This window comes from Ursus arctos, unplaced genomic scaffold (assembly GCF_023065955.2).
Source record: "Ursus arctos isolate Adak ecotype North America unplaced genomic scaffold, UrsArc2.0 scaffold_4, whole genome shotgun sequence".
Lineage (NCBI taxonomy): Eukaryota > Metazoa > Chordata > Mammalia > Carnivora > Ursidae > Ursus > Ursus arctos.
In genome coordinates, this window is record NW_026623056.1 from 29345253 (window position 1) to 29366998 (window position 21746).

At 45.9% G+C, this 21746-nt stretch overlaps 1 protein-coding gene and 1 pseudogene across 9 annotated transcripts in view; both read right to left on the bottom strand.

The window, feature by feature from the left end:
* KALRN (kalirin RhoGEF kinase) overlaps positions 1-21746 on the bottom strand; it is a 642459-nt gene that overhangs the window by 533873 nt on the left and 86840 nt on the right. The gene's annotated exons all lie outside the window — the stretch shown is intronic.
* Positions 2446-21170, bottom strand: LOC113252485 (drebrin-like protein; annotated as a pseudogene).

The following is a 21746-nucleotide window of genomic DNA, read 5'->3' on the forward strand; positions in this document are numbered from 1 at the left end:
AAGTGTTAGACCTGGCTCGGCTGTCCATGGGCTCTGTGCAGCCTGCAGCGAGGCTCTCTGGGCCTCAGTCTCTGGATCTCTAAAATGAGCAGTTCCGATATGGCTGAGTCCCTGATACTATAAATGCAAAAGGACTGCAGAGACAGCAGAATTGAGTATCAAATGGAATGCTCAGGAAGCGCTGTATGGAAGAGGGAGGGATTGAGGATGCAGTGGGGGAGGGAGTCTAATTTTGATTGAGGGCCTCTCATGCACCCTTACCTGACCATAAAGAATCATTTCCCCATTTTCAGACTTGAAGAAGCCCAGCCTCAAGGAGGTTAAGTAACTTACTCACCCCCACACAGCCACAAATAACAGATGTAGGATTCAAACACAGACCCACCTGGCTCCATGGCCTGTGCACTTTGCATTGGATTGCACTGCTTCTCCAAGATGGTAAGGCTTACAGCAGAATGGGGCAGGAGAAGGACTGCAGGAAGCGACAGGGGCAAAGACACTGGCGGGCTGAAAAACGGCCAGGATTAACAAGGGGTGGTTCCTGGGGATGAGGACAGGGCTGTGAGTGTGAGGAGGGTGTGGTGAGCAGAAAGAAGGAGAACCTGGCAGTCCCTAGCCCACACCCTGCATTGCGCTAAATGCTATGGAAAAGAAAACAGTATATTAAACAGTCTGTGCCCTGAATTAATTTGCAACCAGGGCGATAAAATGTGAAAATTAACAATTAGTGAAATATTACAAAAATTGCCAAAGTAGGCATACAAAAATAAATCATAGCACAGTTTAAGTGGGGGAAGTGCTGCTTCTGATCTGGCTGGGCGCTGGGGCTTCTGTGCAGGAAGCGGACTGGAGGTAGGCTTTAAAGGATTCAGGGGGAGGATGGGAGGGGAGAGGGGAGACAGGTGAGGGCCTGTGGGGCAGGAAAAATCTCATCCATAGGAGAAAAGGCAGGAAAGGCACTTCATTTAGAAGAAAGAGCTGGTGGGAAACACTATCGACCAGTTGGGTTGGGTGAGACAACAGGGAGTGAAGGGTCCAATCCTTCACCAGAAGGCTATGAAAAACTATGGCCATGCTTGGGCCGAGGAAAGAAATGGCCAAAAAGGAGTTTAAGAAAAGGAAGACAGCAGTGCTCAGAGAACCAGGGAAGGGACTGATAGGCATGGGATGTACAAGGGTCCCAACTAGGCAGTGGCACTGCGGATGGCAAGGACGGACTAATCTCCCGGGTATTTTAAGGATGAACAGAAAAGTTATAGTGACTGGGGACCAGGAGAAGGGGGAATCAAAATTAACCTAACTTCAAACCAAGAGAATGAGAATCCCATATTCAGAACTAGAGAAGCCCAGCAAAAAAATAAAACTGGGGGGGAGGGTGATGATGAAGTTAATCAGCTTCCTATTAGACATTTTGTTTGTAAATAGGATATTCAAGTGCAAAAATCATGAATCACAAACTCGGGAAAAGGAAACCTGAGACTAGGGGAGGGCAGGAGGGGTCACTCATCACCCTGGGTGAGACAACCCTCCACTGCTCCTTAAGCCCCCCAGGGAAGGCAAGTCAGCTGCTCTGTGGGTTAGGAACTGTATGCCCTACTAAGAGAAGTCACAAGGAGACTGGAAACAGAATCCCTGAACCAACATTTAATTATTCCCATCAATAGAGCCAGAGAAGCTCTCAAATAGGGTCAGGCCCAAAAGAATCTAGTACACTTCCCTCTCTAAGCTGGACTTCTCTCTGTCTCTAGTGAGGGATCACCAGCCTTGCCAGGGACAGAAAATCACAGGGGACCTCACTCAGCTCCTTGGTATAGAGACATGGGATAAGACTTTGAAGTCAGAAAGACCTGGGCATGAATGGCAGCTGTTCCACCTGAGTGTGCATGGACAGATTGCTCAACCCATCTGAAAAGTGAGTAAGACAAGTATCTTAGTGTCAGGCACCTGGCATAGTGTAGGGCATACAGGTGGCATCAGTCACATGTTAGTTCCCTTCACCCCTACCTGAGAGCAGGCCTTTGCATTCCCATTCAGTTCTCAGTGATAGTTTTTCCATTGGTATCTACTCGGAAGGCCTAGTTATATGCTCTGGGACAGCACAAAAAATGTCAGTTTCCCCTTCTACCAGCCAAATACTGATCACGTTTCCCCCGAAGCTGGGTTTGGGGCACCACAAACTGAATTCCATCCTCATGATAAAGTCTGACAGATAATACAGTAAAGGGGGCTATAACTACTCTTCTGTAAATGCAGCCCAGGGCTCCCAAAATATCAACTCCATCTGATTGTCAACAGCAGTTGAAATTCTACCATTAAAGGTCTACTTCTTTAGTTTAACATGCTTCTTTTAAATGTCAAACTTGCCCATGAGGAAAGCCCATGGAGCTGTTACCAGTCAATCATAAGTTATACAATGTACATTAATGGATCAGCTGCCTAGGCTAGCAAGAGTTTTGGTGCTTTGGAGAGGAGGAGGGGGTCGTTTTGGAGCTGAGATCACAGATCCTCTTTCGGGAGGTTGAAGTGAGTCAGAAACCAGTGGGCAAAGGGTCCTGAAAAAGCAAGCTCACAGCTTCACCGGGGAGCTGAATGAGAAGGGTCCTAAAAGAGAACCTGCTGGCTGGACTTACCAGGTGACAGTGTGGGACCCTGGGGTGTAACATGAGAGTGAGCAAGGTGGTACCTCCCTGCACTTCCCAGTACTAGAAGGGCATTGCAAAGCACCATAGAAAAGCCATCTCCACTGCCCATAGAACCAAAATAAAAGGGATCAAGGTGCACCAGGAGAGACTGAGGCGGGAGCCAGGAAGCACTTCCAGATAACGCGGAAACTCTCAGCTCTGCTTTCCTCTCCCCCCTCCCACTCTCCCAACATTGTTCCTTCAAAGTTGACCCATGATCTCCTAACATCCAAACCCCAAGGTTCTACCTCCTTCCTCAGCAGATTAAAGGCCAATGCCTACACCCTCCTTGAAACCCCTGTGGAGGGAAGCCCAGGCGCCCTAGTGTGACCATTCTCATTTGCCTTCTAACTGTGACCCAGACTCTGCCTTGCTCCTCTGTGCACTTACCCCCTTGTCCCTAATAAGGCAGAGGGACCACTGTCCAGCAGTTCTCAGCAAAGCGGGAAGGACTGGTTCCAAAGAGTCTCTACCACACAGGGCCTCGCACCTAGCCAGTACATAGTAAGTTACAGACGTAATAGAGGCAGTCAATGCATTAAAATGCTGGCCAAAGTACTGGCTCAAGAGAATGATACCATGGAAGCCAGAGAAACCTGGCACTCGGTGGGGTTTCTGAGGAAGATCCGCTTACTCAACATTGACTCCTGGACTTTGACACACAAACATCCATTCAGCCGATTTTCTCCAAAGAACAACTGGAAAGGAATGCTGTCAGTCTCAGGGCCCTCTGCTTCCTCACTACTCTGGTCCTCCTGTATCCAAGGAGGCATTTTCACAGAGGACTGCATCACCACCAGAAAAGGACCCATGGATAGAACCCAAGAGGAGAGAGCTTCTCTGCCACACAGGGACTCTCCTCCTCGGGGCCAGCTTCTCCAGCCCCTCCTGCTACAGGCCATCTAGCATCCTCCCTGACCCTGCCCTTGCCCAAGATGTCTTTGCAATGAACTCGTTCTGCCACCCTACATCTGTATTGTAGGCACCATGATACAGACCTAGGTGAACAACATCAGAGAACACCACCCTCCTAACCTTTGGGCCCCCTCACCCCGTCGTCTTCCCTTTCCTTCCAGCAGAGATGCCATGCTCTCCCCCAACAAATGGGGAGCTCTCTAGGGACCAATGCCATGATGAAGAGCCACACATCGGTCCTTGACTCTTCCTCCCTTTGTATCCACCACTTCCCTACAGCACCCAGCAGTGAACACCCAGTGTTCACTCTGCCTATGCGGGCCCCTCCCCAGCCCCGTTCATGCTGGTGATGCATAGAACCAAGAGGCCCCAGGAGCATCACAGAAGGGGAAGATATGACTACATGGGGAAAGGTGGAAGGAGAGATGGCAGACAGGGAAGAACTGGAGGAATTCTCTGTGACCTCCACAGGTTCTGCTATATGCTGTCTTAGCCACCCTTCTCATCTTTGGCCCTGGCCCTGATCATTGAACTATTCCCTTTCATCTGCTCCTCCACCTCTCCCCACTGAGCGTGAAACGCTGAGATTCATCAGATATTCTGAGCACCAGAACCCATGCAAGAAAGTTGCCAAGGCAACGGAACACTCCCCTTTGGTATAAATACTCATGGGTTATACCCCTGAGGAGTAGAGCACAGACACCTCCCTCTCCTCTTTTAGTCAGATCTGACAGACTTCAAAGTTAGGGGAGCCATGACTGGTTTTGACAGGGGCGGGGGTGGAGTAAGGGGGTCCCTCCAGACCACCTAAGTCACTGTCTAGCAGACAACCCAGCAAGGAGAGAGGACTTTGCAATTGATTGAATGTTCATTTCCCACTGGGCCCAGAGGTGGGCATGGAGGCAGAGAGAAGACTGGAAAGGTACAAGCGACGTGAACTGTGGGAGGGGACTTCTGGAACCACAGCACCAGGGCACAGCACCCAGGACAGGCCCTGTGAACCCTGCAATGCCAACCTGCTGGGGCCACTAAGAGATGTCTGGGAACTTATGCTCTGGTTAGGACTGCTCTGAATTCCCTTCTTTTCTTTCTTTTTTTTTCTTCTTTTTTTCCCACATCTTAACATTTATGCCTCTTTCAGGTGGCTAATTGTTGGCCTAAGGTCTGAGGGTACATCCATGCATACACACCCCAGAGACACCCAGGAGAGGGGTTTGTTTCCATAAGGTGGCATTCAGGCCACAACAGGGCAGATCACATCTAGGGCCTGTGTCAGGCAATCCTCACTCTGAAAGCAGACACAGGTGGATTGGGACAGAAATAGTGCAGGACAAGAGGCACAGACTGCTCAGGTTACTTTTCCTGAACCAGAATCAGCTGAGAGCCCACGCCAGGGCCAGCAGAAGAGGGCTCACCACATGAAAGGACACATGTTTGCTGATGTTTTAATACCTTCCTTCGTATACTCAGATGGGGGCTTGGTCATCCCTGTCCCCAGTGCCCACAGTCCACAACCCAGGCAGAGGGGCAGGGAACAAGGAGCACAGAACAGGATCCAGAAAGGTGATCTGCTGCCCAAACTATCATGACCCACTCTGACTTCAGTCATAAACTCTGCTAAACACTGTTCCCAAGGGTCACTGATAGCCATAGTCAACACTCTTTAGGGCTAAGAGGAAAAGAAAGAAAAAGCAAATGGCCCTGCTCAGACCACCCAGCTTGGCAGTGCCATTCTCCTCAGGCAGAGGTCGCTGAGGGGCTGGCCATGGGCAGGGCTTGGCTAGGCGTCCTCTGTTGGGGTTAAAGGCCAGGCTGGTTGGGAGCTGGCTGGGAGCTGCCAGAAGCATGTTTAGGAATCACCAGGGTATCCCTGCATTTATGGTGACACGGGCTGAGCCATCCAAGTCTGAGGAAGCCCAAGGGTTTATCTTCTTTGGGGGGGTCCCATTCCTGGATGAGTGCCATATGGCTCTCATGCCATGCACACCACCTCTCCCAGAAATAAGTAGACCTGTCTGGGGAGGGAAGGGAAGGACGGCCTCAGTGCAGCCAGCAGTGGAGGGTCCTCACTCAGTGAGCTCCACAGAGTTGGCAGGAAACATGCCAAAGCGGCTATCTGGCCCGTAGCCTGCCACCAGCCCTCATGGACAACCTCAATGGCAGTGATGAGGTTCTCGGGGTGGAAGGAGATCTTGGTATCCTCGACTGCCTGGTAGGGCCCAGGCACAGAGCCTTTTCCCACTCAGCTCTGGGTAGTGGGTCAGAGTGCTCAGAGCCAGCATCTCACTGCTTGCAGCATCAGGGCCTCCTCATAGACAGTCTCCTGCTCTGGGGCCTCCTCTCCCGTCTGCGCCAGACACACAAGAGTGCTGGGTGCTGGCTCCTAGCGGAGATCTGCCCTGGGCCTTGAGAAGGCTTGGGGCAGTGCTCAGTTGAGGTGGGTCTTTTCTTGGGTGGGCTGCTTCTGCAGGAAGGGACCCCTCGGTTTGCCTGGCTAGGGCTGGAGACAGATGTGGTGGACATGGCCCTCTCCTTCTGCTTGAAGATCTCCCATGTATGTGTTGGCTGCTGACAAGCAGACTCAGGCTCTTCTGTGTTCCTTGAAACCACTTCCTGCTGCTCACACTTCCTCTGGGGTCCAGCCTCACTGCCCTGCTCCTCCTAATAGCACTACTCCGGGCGGGAGGCCTCTCGCAGCTGCTGCTCCCAGTGCTTCTGCTCCGGCGGCTGCCACTCCTCCTCTGCCCACCGCTTCTCCTCCAGCCTGCGGTTCTCCTCCTCCTTCTCTGCTTTGGCCCAGAAGCGGTCTCTGCCAACCCTTTTGATCTCAGATATGGCATTGGTCTTCTGGTACACAGAGCCCACTGGGGCCTAGGGGCCCATGTCCTAGAAACAGCTGCTCTCCCTGTGGAAGGCACGGTTGGCACCGGAGGCCCTGACCACCTTCTGCATGAGGCACTCAGGCTCCATGTGTTCCTTGGTCCTTGCGTTGATAGTCACACAGACCCCCTTCAGAAAGCTGGCCATAATGATGACATGCTTGGTGCACACTCCCTTCTGCACATAATTTACACCCTCACCTGTCCAGTTGATGAGGACAAACTTGGGCAGGCCAGACTTGGGATTCTTCACCCTGCAGAAAGTGTACATCAGCTTCCCACTGCTGAGCTCCTCCACTGTCTCCTCCAGGCACCCTCCCCAGTGCCGGCCACATGGATGTCATTGCTGTTACCCTCATGGTTAAAGAGAGCCCAGTCAGTCGGGAACTTATCAGTGACCACTCCCATGTAGGCCTCCTGCAGCACCAGTTCATTCTGGCTCAGGTTTGCAGCCATGACTAGCCCCATAGTCCCTGCGTCACCACCACCCTGACCTCTCTCATTTTCCAGACTTCCTCCCAGACCCATAAAAACACAAATTACACAACAGGCAATGCTAGGATCAAGCATCCATGTCCCAGTGCTGTTCAGGGAAGACTGTGCCTTCCATCCCTGCCCTAAGCAGACACCATTCCATTCAGATGTCCATCTGCCACGCCCTGCATCCAACCCACACCCAGAGCATCATTTTTAGTTCATTCCCTTCCCTAGATCCCAGTCCTCCCATCTACAAAAAGTAGTGGAGGGGGGCTTTCCTCTCCTTCCAACCTCCAATATTTCCAGAAAAGAAAAGAAAAAAACAAAATGAAATTTTATGTGTGAGGACTCCTTGGAGAAAGACTTCTAAGAAGTAGTCAGTACCAGCAGTCCTACTGCCAGAAGATAGGGGTCCCCAGAAGGATCCCCAACAGTCCCAGTTTTCATTCTTTGAGGGAGGGATGGAACAACAATCCAGAACAAGTATCTTACATTCATTTCCCCTTTCCATCCACATCCTCACCATTGCTTCCCACAAAAATCCATTGTACCTAGCCTGAACTACCCACACATTCGCAGCCACACCCAACATCACTCAGTCCATTATCACTACCCATCTCACACTCACTCGGCCTGCAGGACCATTGGCCTCAGCCTTCCCAAAGCCTTCCCCAGCCACACAACCCAAAGGACTGCTCCCCCAACTCTTGAAGACCTATCTGCACCAATTATGTGACAGGTCATACTCCACATTTTATCATTTATTTTTTGGAGGCCCCACATGGCATTTAGAACAGTGTTGTGCACACAGCAGGCACTTAAGTGAAGATTTGTTTTAGGGTGGACTTCTAAAAATCATTCATTGTTCAATAAAACCTGGCGACTTAAGTCTCCAGGTATCCAAGACATCCCTCCAGAAGGAGAATGGAACCCCTACATCCCCTGCTGCATTTGCCAACATAGCTCTCCTCCTCCCCCTCTAAACACCCCATTCCTGCCCAGACCTGAAATATCCTTTCCGATTCCAGTTACCCAAACTGTCACAGCTGCCCCACACCACGAGCCTTTTCCCCTACTCAGGATGGCTCAGGACTCCACTCCCCAAACTCTGACATCACTAAACCATCTCCTGAATTTCCTGTGGAGCACAGACAAGGTGTGATGTTAAAGCAGCATCACCAGCTTTATAACAAACACTTTGGGACATGTACATCCATGGCCATCTTTTGTCAGGTCATACCTTGCACCAGCAGTCTGTGTCCTGGGTTAGGATTCTAGGACCTCTTAGCAGCCTTGAACCTCTACCCAGAATTTCTGAACATGCAACAACCACTAGGTTTCCTGGCAGGAAACTGGTATTGTCTCTCCCTATGAGGAAACTCCAAAGACCAATGAGTTCTACCCTCCTCCTAAAGGTTAAGCAACATAAGGGCCACCCCATTTGTCCTCCCAGGCTTCCTGACAGTGGGCCTAGAATCATGGTAAGAGGGTGGGCTTTGCTACCAGGCAAGCCGGGGTTCAAATCCTTGGACAATTTGGTGATGGGCCCAATTTAGTCAGCATCTACTGAGTGCCTACTCTTGTTCCAAGGGGTCAGGGGCTCTTATAGTATGGTGCTCAGACCAGCAGCAACAGCAGCACCTGGGAACTTGTTAGAAATGCAGATTCATGGGCCAACCCCAGACCTGCTGAATCAGAAACTCTGAGAGTGGGGCCAGCAACTTGTGTTTTAACAAACTTTCCAACTGATTCTGATACACACTCGAATTTGAGGACCACTGATCTAGACCCTGGGGATACACAAAAATGAAAAACCTACAATCTAGACCAGCAGTTCTTGTCCCTAGCTGCACATTAAAATCATCTAGGGAGCTTTTAAAATATTACCAAAGCCTAGTCCTATCCCAGACCAATTCCCTTAGAATCTCTAGGAGTGGACAAATAATCATAATGCAATGTGCGGAGTGCAAAGATTGAACAAGTGTGCAATGAGAAGGGAGAAGGCAGTGAGGAGATCAGAGGAAGTGGCTTCACTATATGTGCCTCTGTTTTCTCATCTATAAAATGGGGATCATAATGTCCATCTTACATGGGATGATGTATATAAATGCCTGGTATATAGCAGATGCCCAGTCTGCATCAGTTCTCTCCCCTCCCCAGACGAGGCCCCTTGCTGACTCTGAGCTCGGCAATTAGACAAATGTATTTAGAATGTCCCCTCTATCAGTTCATCATCGAGGACCCCAGCCATGAAGGAAAAACCTGCTGGCTGTTCACAGCTTTGGGCAAGAGCTCTCTCTAGCAGCCATCTTGACGTCCCCAGTGTTTTCAGTCCGTGTTCTGAAAAACAGCCTGAGTCCTTGGGAACCAGACTGTCCCCAGAGGGCCGCTCATAGCCCAGACCCCAGCTCTAACATCCTCAACTCTTTTCAAAGAACAGCTCTTTAAAACAACTTTACAAAGGCCATTGGAATTACACAAGGAACACATTGTCCTATTCCCACTCTTTTCAAGCTCTTTTTGCCTGTGGTTCCAGGCAGGTCCACTGGCTCGGGTGAGCTCTCTCCACACCAGGCGGTGCTTCCTGATGCAGATCCTCTCATTATTCAATCTCCCTCCCCAGCAACATCTGAATTCAGGCTTATCGGGGACTTGGCAATAGCCCCAAATTAGTCCACCCTCCCTCCCCACAAGGCACAGGAGTGAGTGTGCAGTCACAGAGAGTGTCCTGGGTCTCCTAAATGCTGCAGACACACAAGCAACCCACAACCCTCCCGAACTGAACAGAGAAATGGGGGACTTCCTCGTAGCTGCCTCCTTGGGCTCTATGCTTATCCCAGCAGATGCTGAAAAAATTTTTTGGTCTCCTCTTGAGAATCTTCTCTGTCATTTTAAAATAAACAATAGGCAAATTGTGTCATTACTTTGTAGGCAAACCTTGGTTTTTTGTTTTTTGGGGTTTTTTGTTTTTTTAATACTAAAACCATAATCACTCAGCTTGCCCAGATTTGATTCTCTCTTTCCCTAGATTTCCCCAAATGAAGCTGGGCTCTTTCCAAAAATCAAATTAACATTCAAAGGACAAGGTTTTGTCACCATTAAGGATAATTCAGAAAAGAAGAAAAAAAGAAATCTGCAGCACCACACTGAAAAACAGTTCCCAGAATGCAGAGCCCACATTGTTTGATCATAGGTGGCATCCCTGGCCTGAGTCCCCTAAGGGGGCCTGCTTGAAGGGAGGTCCACTTCAGGTGGGAGTGGGCAAGGAAGCGGTCAGTATGCCAGCATCTCTAAGTGGCTTCAGAAAGCAAACTCCAGGGAAGCCTGGGTGGCTCAGTCAGTTAAGTGTCTGCCTTAGGCTTGGGTCATGATCTCAGGGTCCTGGGATCAAGCTCCGCATCACATCAGACTCCTTGCTCAGCGGGAAGTCTGCTTCTCCCTCTCCCTCTGCCTGCCTCTCCCCCTGTTGTACTTTCTCTGTGTCTGTGTCAAATGAATAAATAAAATCTTTTTTAAAAAAAGAAAGAAAGGAAGAAAGAAAGCAAACTCCCACACCAAGTAAGGGAATGGCAGAGGGCACACAGAGAGAAGAAGGGACAAAACTTCAGAGAAAAGGGTTCAGACACCCCAAAAGTAGGAACCAGGACTATTCTCCAAAGAGGTGGTGGGCTGCCAGGGGAGAAACAGTGTCTTCAAAGGCCAAGGCCTGGCCTAGTTTCCTGCCCCTGGCCCACAGAACCCCCACAGAAGAATCTGGAACATGAGACAGGAAGAAAAATCCCTGCAGAAACAGTCATGAAGGAACAGGAAAAATAAAGGTGCCATGCAGCTTTTCTCCAGTTCCCTGAGCAGTAACACTAGGGCCTGATTCCTTCCCAGACACTGCCAAGTCACCCTCTCCTGGCCCCATCACCCCTCCTCATCCTTCCCCAAGTCCTGCCACGTGCAAAATAAGACCTCTGCCCAGGCTGGCCTGTGGAGAATGAGGTATTTTCTCCTTGGCTCTGCATTTTCATTCAGCCTTAAAAGGCTCAGGCTGGGCAAGAAGCCCACAAGTGTGTCGTGCTACACCTCAGTGCTCACCTCCCCAGTGCTGGCAGCTCTCTTCCCCTCTGGCTTTCTCCTCCTCACACCAGTACTGTCACTGGCTCAGGTGCCAGATCCTGGACCCCGGAAGCACTGATGGAGCTGCCCTCACAACCCTTAGGAAAACATGGCCAAAACCAGAACATGATCAATTTGCCAGGCTGGGACTCCAATGGAGCAGAGGGAGGCAGGCAGGACAGGGCAACAGTTGTGTCATTCAGCAGCACTTAGTCATCTGCACTAATGGTGGAAAGAGATACTAAATAATCAAAATGATGGATAATCAATGACCCAGAATAATGAACATTATTGTTAGGAGACACCATGATTTTTCACAGCAGAGTTGTGAAGGATCTATTTGTTCAAAAATGAATCTACCTTTCCTGAACACAAAGACTAGGAATGATAGAAAACAGCCACATGAAAAGAGAAAGTCAGTTCAGGATTTAAAAGTGACCACATAATACATATACAGAAATAACTGCACTGGGTTGTATACGCAACTAATGAATCATGGAACTTTACATCAAAAACCAGGGATGTACTGTATGGTGACTAACATATAATAAAAAATATATTATTATAATAAAAAAAAGAAAGAAAGAACTGAGAGTTAGCTGTATGAGGAAGAAACATTGGAAGTTAAAGCTGAGAAGAACCGAAGACATCTAGGGCCCCATTTTACAGATGAGAAAACTAAGGCCCAGAGAAGTGAGATGATATCTCAGATCACGCAGCCATTTCGTAGAAGAGCCAGAACTAGACCTGGATGGTCTAAGCAGAGCACTGTTCACTTAGCCACAATGGTCCAAAGGTGTCACCTTGAAAAAAACCATCATCCTGAACCCCTGATGCTGATCAGTGTGTCTCCTAGACCCTCAGACCTCTTGGCACTGGCTGTTTCTGTAGTCACCATATTTCCCTACACATAAGTCACCCTTATGTGCTACTGACTACCCCAGGCTGAGTACCAAAATGATTCATAAATCACTGCCCAATCGTTTGAAGTCACAACATGGTCATTGATGGCAGTACTTCACATGATTCAACTCAGTAGCTAGTACCAATTCCCTCAAGTTCAAGTATAATAATCATCTTGGTATTTGGGTGACCCTTTTGATTTTTCCTAAAATTCTTTGACCTTGAATCTAACATGATGTTCACTAAACCCTCAGAGTTAAAGGTGAAGGAGGGATTGAAATACCTATTTCATAGACTCGCCTGTTGAACTTACCCATAAGTTAACAGCTGGCAAGAGGGGTAAAGAGACTATAACAGAAGCCTCCTGACTTCCAGACCCAATCTCTTTCCTGAGCAAGTTGAGAGAAGTAGCAAGCTAAAATTCACAAGTAGGGGCACCTGGGTGACTCAGGGGTTAAGAATCTGACTCTTGATTTCAGTTCAGGTCATTATCTCAGGGGTCTTGGGATCCAGCCCCACGTTGGGCTCCATGCTGGGCATGGAGCTTACTCAAGATCCCCCCCCCGACCTGCTTGTGGCATGCTCGCTCTCAAACAAACAAATAAATAATAAAAAATAAAATAAAATTCACAAGAAGCTTCAGAGGCAAGTGCCATAAGGACATTGATAACCTGCAGACAAAGAGAAGATACAGGGGTCTGGGGAAACTACTCGGTGTCATACTTCAGCAATACCTCCTTTTTCTTTCTTTTCTTTCCTATTAAAGTATAACTTGAACACAGTAAAGTGTACAAATCATAAGGCAAGAGCTGGGTAAACCTTTGCATATGTATGTGCTGATGTAACTACCATCCAGATGGTGATTTAGAGCATTTACAACTACCCAAAGTTTCCCTCATGCCCCCTTCCAATCAAGAATAATCTTTATCTGACCTCTACCCCACACACCAGGTTTCACTCATTCCTGAACTTCATATAAATGAATGAGTGTAGTATATATACTTTTATATTTGGCTTGTTTGCTTGACATTCTGTTTCTAAGATTCCTCCATGCTGTTAGTATGCCAATAGTATGCTCTTTCCCGTTGCTATATAACACTCTGTTGCAACAATACAACAATGTATTTATCCGTTCTACTGCTTACAGAAACATTCTGGTCGTTCCCAGTTTGAGGTTGTTATGAATAAAGATGATACGAACGTTCTTGTACATATTTTAATGAAAATAAACCCTCATATCTGTTGAGTATATCCAGGTGCAGAATTGTAGAGTTACGGGGGTATATGTAATAGATACCACCTAAATTTTTTCAAAGTGACTGCACCAAAATACACTCCACCAGCAAAGAGAGTTCCAGGAGCTCCACATCCTCACCAACACTTGCTATTATTGGTAAAGACTCTTCTTTAAAGTTTCACTGGGAAACAAGGTACCCCAGGTAGATTTCCAGACAACTGACGTTAGTCTTCAAGTAGCTTTAGAAAAAAAAAATTCTAACATGGGGCTCCTGGGTGGCTCAGTTGTTGAGTGTCTGCCTTCAGCTCAGGTCATGATCCCAGCGTTCTGGGATCGAGCCCCGCATCGGGCTCCCTGCTCAGCAGGAAGCCTGCTTCTCCCTCTCCCACTCCACCTGCTTGTGTTCCCTCTCTTGCTGCCTCTCTCTTAATAAATAAATAATATCTTTTAAAAAATTCTAACAATTTTACTTATTTAACAGAGTAAACAACCTAACCTTTGCCAGATCATACTGAGATGTGCAGAGAACTATCTGCCCCTCTATTAAATATCTAGGGATTTCACTGTCTCCTCCTTCCTGGGTAGATACCACTAATGTACCAGCAAGCCATAGCACCTCCCTTTAATCTCTGTTCTAGGAAATATTCAAGATGGCCCAATGAGGAACTTTAATTTACACACCATCATAAGTCAATAAGTTCTGGTTTCAATGTGCATGGGCTTCTTTGCTGCTATAAGGCTATTTCTGTCTTCTGAATGGTGAAGGTTGCCCCATAAATAAATGAGTTATTACTCATTTCATTTGTTTTTATGTAGCTTGGCAAATGTTACTCAAACAATCAACATACTTATAAAGCACATATTTTAGGTTACTGAGCTAGACATTCTGGAAGTCACAAAACAAAACACAAAACAAAAAACAAAACAAGCCTTTCTTTAAGGGGGCAGGGCCCTGGGGTAAATCACATGGAATGTTGTCACCTGCCTTCTTCTCTCACTTCCAGCCAACCTCTTTCATAGATAAAATGAGGTTAAAACAAACATCAGTCGTGGCTTGGTCCCTGCTTTTGGGGAAAGCAAGCCTTAAGGGAATGAAAATGGAAGAGGGAAATAGTCCTGCATATAGGGCCATAGTAATAAGAGTAAATGGGTGACTGAAGGTGATGATAATATTGTCTACTTTTCTCTTGGGATTAGGTCAAGCTCTACCTTATCCCTTCCTTCCCTGACCTCTACCCACCACCACCTTCCTTCTCTCCAGCTACTTCCTCTTGATGCCATTGCCCAAGTGACTGAAGAGGAACATGCTATCCAGTCCACACTTTACCACCAAGTGCAGTGCCCAAGACAAGACATATTCTCCAACCTTACAAAATACACCAAACTTAAAAAACATACCTATGGTGACGACTAAATATAAGAAGGAGTCACTGCGGACTGGCACGTGCAGGCAAAAACTGGGTGAGTCTCAAACTGCTCCTTAAAGCAGGTAAGACTTAAGGCAGAACAGTGGAGCACTGGTAGAGAGTGCTTTGCCCTCTAGTAGAGCAAGGACAAGACTAAGAAGGGACCTTTAGAGTCTGTAAACAGGACAAGCCTACCTAAGTGGCTTTCCACACCACTATGCTGCTGGGACATGATTCAGCTACTGCTCCTGAGTATGGCCTGACTCTCTCATTAAAACAAAAGCTGTCTGAGCACAGTGACTGAGAATTTTAGGGACTTGCTTAGAAACACTCTCACATAAGCAGACAGATGAGGCTATGCACAATTTAGCCCATCGGCATTCCACAGCCCTCAATTTCTCAATTCATAGTTTCTGGACTGGCTCTCTAGATGTCAAGAACAAGTGACTGAGAACAACTCCGTGCCTTTTCTGGATTGAAAAGCTGATTCTGTCCCTGTGCAGTAACCGTGCTGACAGGCAGCTAGCATGGGGAGTGGGGGGTGGGACAAGGAACAGGCATAGGAGAGTCAGACCCATGAGGTGACTCCAGACCCAGAACTTTTTGGGACCAGCTGAAAAAGGCAGAGACAGCATCTGAGTAGGGTCACAATACCAGAGCCACCCACATGAAGACCTAGTTCTTAGATCACAATGCTCCCCTCTGTCAAGCTTACTTTGTCTCCAGGTATCTTTTGGGGGCTGAAATCAAGATTTCTCAGGAATCTAAATTCTTATTCCATCCTGAGGGACCACTGACTTCTTGTCACTTGGTTTAAATTTTCATTTGGTTTTCCTTATACTATCAAGTCATAAGGAATACCTTTCTTCTAGCTGGACCAAAAGTAAAACTACCACTATTAAATGGGTAAAACAGGATTGGGTGAGACTGGAAGCTTCTGTCCTCATTAATGTTTGATAACTAAATAACCTTTGTAGGAAACACATCTTTTTCAGAGACAAACATCTTCTAAGATACAAAAAGTAACTAGTAGAGCAGGGCGCCTGGGTGGTGCAGTCATTAAGCGTCTGCCTTTGGCTCAGGGCGTGATCCCAGAGCTCTGGGATCAAGCCCCACGTCAGGCTCCTCCACTGAGAGCCTGCTTCTTCCTCTCCCACTCCCCCTGCTTGTGCTCGCTCTCTCCCTGGCTGTCTCTCTCTCTGTCAAATAAATAAATAAAATCTTAAAAAAAAAAAAAGTAACTAGTAGAAAGAAGGTTAAGGAGTAGCCATCAGTTAAACAAATATAACATTAATTGAAAGCATGTATTTCTCAACATTCCAGTCTTCTGGTTTTCTCTGTTCATGAACTGATCTTATCCCACTGATAAGTTTGACTACAGGTAAAATGAACAACTTGAGAAAAGTCAGAGTGAGACACATCAGTAAGTGCTTCTTGAGGGCAGGGAGTTGGCCTTACTCATTGCTGTCTTCCTAGCACTTACCATAGACCTGCACACACACAGAAAGACTTTTACTAAATACTAATGGAGGTAATACATGAATGGAGGAAATAATTGAGCAATTTAAAACATCGTATACATCAAAGGCATAAATTCTTTAAGTTTTTATTTAAATTCCAGTTAATATGCAGTGCAATATTAGTTTCAGGTGTACAGTATAGTGATTCAACACTTATATACATCACTTGGTACTCATCACAGCAAGTGCGCGCCTTAATCCCCATCACCTATTTCACCCAGCCCCCTACCCACCTCCCCCCGGTAACCATCAGTTTGTTCTCTATAGTGAAGAGACCATTTCTTGATTTGTCCCCCCCCCTTTTCCCTTTGCTTGTTTGTTTTGTTTCTCAAATTCCACATAAGTGAGATCATACGGTATTTGTCTTTCTCTGACTTATTTCACTTAGCATAATACTTTCTAGCCCCAACCGTGTCATTGCAAATGGCAAGATTTTCATTCTTTTTGATGGCTAATAGTTCAGTGTGTGTGTGTGTGTGTGTGTGTGTGTGTGTGTGTGTATATACCACATTTTCTTAATCCATTCATCAGTTGATGAACACTTGGACTGTTTCCATAGTTTGGCTATTGCTGATACTGCTGCTGTAAACATCAGTGTGCATGCACCCCTTTGAATCTGTATTTTTTTATTCTTTGGGTAAATACTTAGTAGTGCAATTGCTGGATCATGGGATAGTGCTATTTTTAACTTTTTTGTAGAAACTCCATACTGTTTTCCGGAGTGCCTACACCAGTTTTCATTCCCACCAACAGTGCATGAGGAGGGTTCCTCTTTCTCCACATCCTCACCCAAAGGTATAAATTCTTAAGGGACACAAAAAAACAGGTTGTGACTATAAAACTGTGGGATAAGAGTAATAAAAATGAAGCACAAGAGAAAGAAAACAAAATTAAGGACACAAGAATCAATCAAAAAGTCTAAAGCATTGCCAAACAGACTGTGTGGTAATAAAAACTGCTGTCCTCAATTACCTGAATGACTTCAAGCACAAATGAAATTATATAGCTCTGTATTGCTCAAGAGAGCTGACCTAAGATCAACATGCCTAAATTAGACAAAGTCAGGTTTCCATTACATAAAATCATTTACTAACAATTAGATCTGTCCAGTAATAAAATGAGTTGTCTTGTGGAGTCATGAGCACCTTGTCATGGAAGATAGGGATCATCACCAGTCAGAGATCGTCCAGAGGCAATTTCTGCCTCAAGTGGAAGTTAGATTCAAAGAAGATTCTAAGACCTCAACCATAACTAATATTCTACTAGTTTAGAACTTGTGGTCACAGGGAATAGAGTCAAGCAAAGCAGACTTTCTGGAAGAGGAAAGTATGGAGTCAGATTGGGAAGGACGTAACACAGAATGGCAAGTTAGTATAGTTACTACAATGAATATTGGAGTGTGGGACCTAAAAACCTCACTAAGAGGAAGAGGATTAGAAAAATTACCCAGAATAATTGTGTCAGGTACACTTTAGGGTCCATGTATATTATTCTCAGAACCATCTGTTTAGAGTAAATTGAGACCTTCCTAAATTGGCAGATAATCCTAACCTGGATCAACCTGAAAAATAAAAATCTTACCAGATATTTAACAAGTTGATACAATGTGAGGAGCCTGTGCAGTCTGAAATTAAAGGAAGCCAACAACAAGGCAAGTCTAACCCACAAACCTGTAACCAATTTGAAATTTGTGAATGATGGTCTCTGAGCTGCCGCCATAAAAGCACCCATCCTGGCAGCCTTGGACTTTGTCATTATCGAAACAGAGGTCGTTATTTTGTGAATCCTATATTGTAGCTGAGCCAGACAGACAACAGCACCTTCTTTCATTTTGCTTGGATAATGGCCAAATACAAGTCACTTCACTATGACTTAAAGAGTATTGTGCCCATCTGTTCACAATCGATGGGAATAATTGAGGGGTGGAATGTGCCAGGTACTCTTGGACAATTCCGTGGAAGTGGGTCAGGGGCTTTCTTGGCCATTTGCCATGTGACAACACTCCCTTCATCTCTGAACATATGGACTTGATGAAACTGTCACTTGGAGAGCATGGTACAACAGGGCTTGGGCCATTCCATTTCCATGAGAAACTTTACCTAAGTTACAGCAAGGGAATAGCCTTTATATTCTGTTACATCATGAGAAATTCTTGCAAGTATTTAACTTTGTGTTATCTCTCAGGAGAATCTGGATTTGTGCCCTCAAAGTAACAGGGAAAGTTGTGACTAGATGTCATTGCTGTCCACCATTGAATTTCAAGCAGAGAGGTAAATTACCACAAAGGAAAGGAGTAGGCTGGGTGATGTCCTGAGACCACAGACAGACTTCCATTGTCTACCTCTCCTAAGACGGAGCAGTGGTAGGAGGCAGGAAGAGCTCTCAAACATTTGCTCACACATTTGAAACAGTCCAATGGTCGGGCGAGAGAAACTTTACAAACAGTGATTGGGAAAACAGTTTGGATAATACTGGATTATTTTTAAACGTAATTTTCAAATAAAAAAAGGGCACTTACTGAAAAATCCTTCTGATGTCTGTCTTCTCAAGTGCAGAAATTATCGCTTATGATTTGTTAAAAAAAAGAGAAAAGAATCATTCATTGGAGGTCTGGCAAAAGTAAGGAAGTCTCTCTTAACTCAGGATCTAAAAGGATCTCTTTTATTCAAGCTTTCTATAGTGAACATCAAGGTAAGCCATGAAGGTGGAAGAGATGTCACTAAAGGGTATCCTAGAGTCAATAGGGAGTATTGGTAGATGAGATACTGGGTTTCTTGGGTCCAAGCTGGTGGGTTATCTCCTTTTTCTCCACACCTACCTTACATAGACAGGGCCCAAACCAAGATGGGGCCACCAACTCATGGAGCCACCATGGCTTCAAGTAGCACAGCCTGGTCCTAATCAACTAGAGGAGCTGATGGCCTAATTGCAGGTCATCCAAATTCTTGACATCTTTTCTGAAGACAAGGAGTGGAAGGAATCCATTCCAAGGCATTTTGCTGTTTGTGAGCACTATGTTGAAAGCATTTCTAGGAAAAGGGGATTGTGTTGTAAGCTAAAAAGAGATGTTTGTGTTTCCTCAGATTTCACTTATTCAGACCTTCAGTGCCCTTGACTCCCCCAGCCTCCCTTGCACGCCCAGGAATAAAGAAGAGGAGGCTTGAATACTGGTGTCTGCCAGCATTGCCAGGAACACAGCATGCAACCCTCTGCCTACCACATTCATGGCTTCTTCTCCTTTGTGTGACAGCTCAATGTCACCTGCTCCTGGAACTCTTGCTTACTCACCACATTGGCTCTGACCTTTTGCCTCCCTCTTCACAATATTAGCATCTTTGAGTCATGCCATGCATATTTGTCTATTCTGATGATAGGAACTGACAACATGAAATAACAGAACAAAGCAAGAGGCCCTAAATTCAAGGCTTGGCTTTTTCTTACTAGCTGGGCAACCTTAGGCAAAATCTCTTAACCAGTTTGAGCTTCAGTTTCCTCATCTGGAAAAAGGTGATGATAATCATTGCCCTACCTATCTCGGAAGGCTATTGTGGATTTCAATTGAGGTAACACATATGAAAGCTTTTTATACATTGTGAAGAGGCTGCTTCTGTTGGTGGTAGTGCAAAGACCATATCTCCTCCTTATACTTTCAGCATCTGAAATAGGGTTGTGCCTCCCCTGCAGGCTCAGCAGATTAAATGCCACCAAATGCCCTCCTTGTCCCTACAGTGCTAAATACAGACCCTTTCCCTAGCTTTACCATGTGTACTCAGAAGTCAAGTTTCCATGCATATCATTATAGAGAGGCCCACTGCGAAGGATCCTACAGTCTGGCCTCATGCATTCCCAGACAGGAGACAGGATGGCAGATTCAGCCCTCAGAACCTGCTCAAGGACACAATAGCAGCAGCAGAGTGGTGGCAAGCCTCCTTCAGCAACACAGGGCACACTGGGACATCTAGTCCCACTTCCCAGAAGGTAAATCACCCCCATGACACCAGGAATTTTTTCTCCTTCTCCTTAGCACCACCACCTGCAGAACTTCCATTACAACCACTGCAGCCAAAGTCCCTGGCACCACTCACCTCCCCATTTGGCAAGGTTAACAGCCCATAATTCTCTCACGGGGACTTAGTATTAGAGTTATAGCTAAAATCTCTGATTGCCCCACAGAAAGCACCTGGGAGACCAAAGAGAAAAGGATGCTCTGTGACATCTGAAGCCACTACTTGCCCACCTTCCCTGCAGCAGTGTGCTGACGGGGTCCTGTCTTCTTCCCTGAGTATCTGCAAGCAGGTCTGCCTGTGATTAGGAGCACTTATAGTGATACTAACTCGTTCTACATCTTTAACAGCTGACACCTATAAGCATCTCCTTTGTTTTACAACAAAGCAAATTCAATAATTAATGGCCTTTTGGAGAATTTCAATCCACAGTCTCATTCAACAGGGCTTCAAAGGCATCTCCAAACTATAGAAATGCTGCAAGTAAAAATAAATCACTACTTCTTGTACTTTATCATACAATCAGGTTCATGGGCCCCAGAATCAACCTTTCCCTAATGGTCTGATAAAGAAGGTAAGAAATGGCTGAGTGCTCATGAGTGACTTGTACAATATTTTATAAACATGAAAGAGAAATCAATATCAGAGTGCTATGGAGGTGGCAGGGATTTCCCCTGAAAAACCTGAGGTGTCCTCCCCAGTACTACCCAAATTCTATCATGTTTTAAATATCTCACTCAAGCTGGACTTCTTCCATAAGGCTTCCTCTGATCACTCTAGGCTAGCAAAATTCATTCATTCATTCAACATTTATTTATTTAAGCATTATATGTACCAGGCACTGTGCTAGCTTCTGGGGATAGAACAATCTAAACAGTCAAAATCTCTGTCTGGTGGCTCCATCCCCTGATCTACTAATAGAAGTAATGTTTATATCCAACATTAAATACAGTCTTTCACAAAGAGCATTTTCCTGGAATTCCTGTTATTCTTTACTTTACAATATAATTATGAACATGTCTTTTTAAGCAGCTTGAGGGTAAAAGCATTTCTGATTTCTTCATGGTCTACTAAGAAAAAATGCTGGGTAAATAAACACTGAATGAACACTTATCTAATTATGTGACATATACATATATATACATTTATATATATAAATATATATATTTATATATATATAAAATATATATATATTTATAAATATATATATGTTTCATTTCCCCATCTAGCTGGTAAGTTTCTTCAAAGACAAGAATCTCTCTGTTAACATTTCTGTATCTTCTAGAGCATCCACCCCAGTGCTGGGACATGGCTCATTTTCAATACATAATTAGTTGAATTCAGTAATTCTGCTAGCAGTGGGGGGTTCCCCTTCCATGCCAGTCCTGTTAATCATACCCCAGATTTAGAAAATGGGAAGCCCAAGGCCAAGGAAAACAATATAGTCAGCTCTAGTTACCGACATTCCCCCCAACATGCTGGCTAAGCTTTCTCCCAGACTAGAGCACTGTGTTTGTGAGGAAGGAATAAAGTCATCTTTCATCCAGGAAGACTGACATAAGCCACCTGTGCATTCCAAGAAGAAAACCAGAACGAATTGGAGCAGCAAGCCTGACTTTG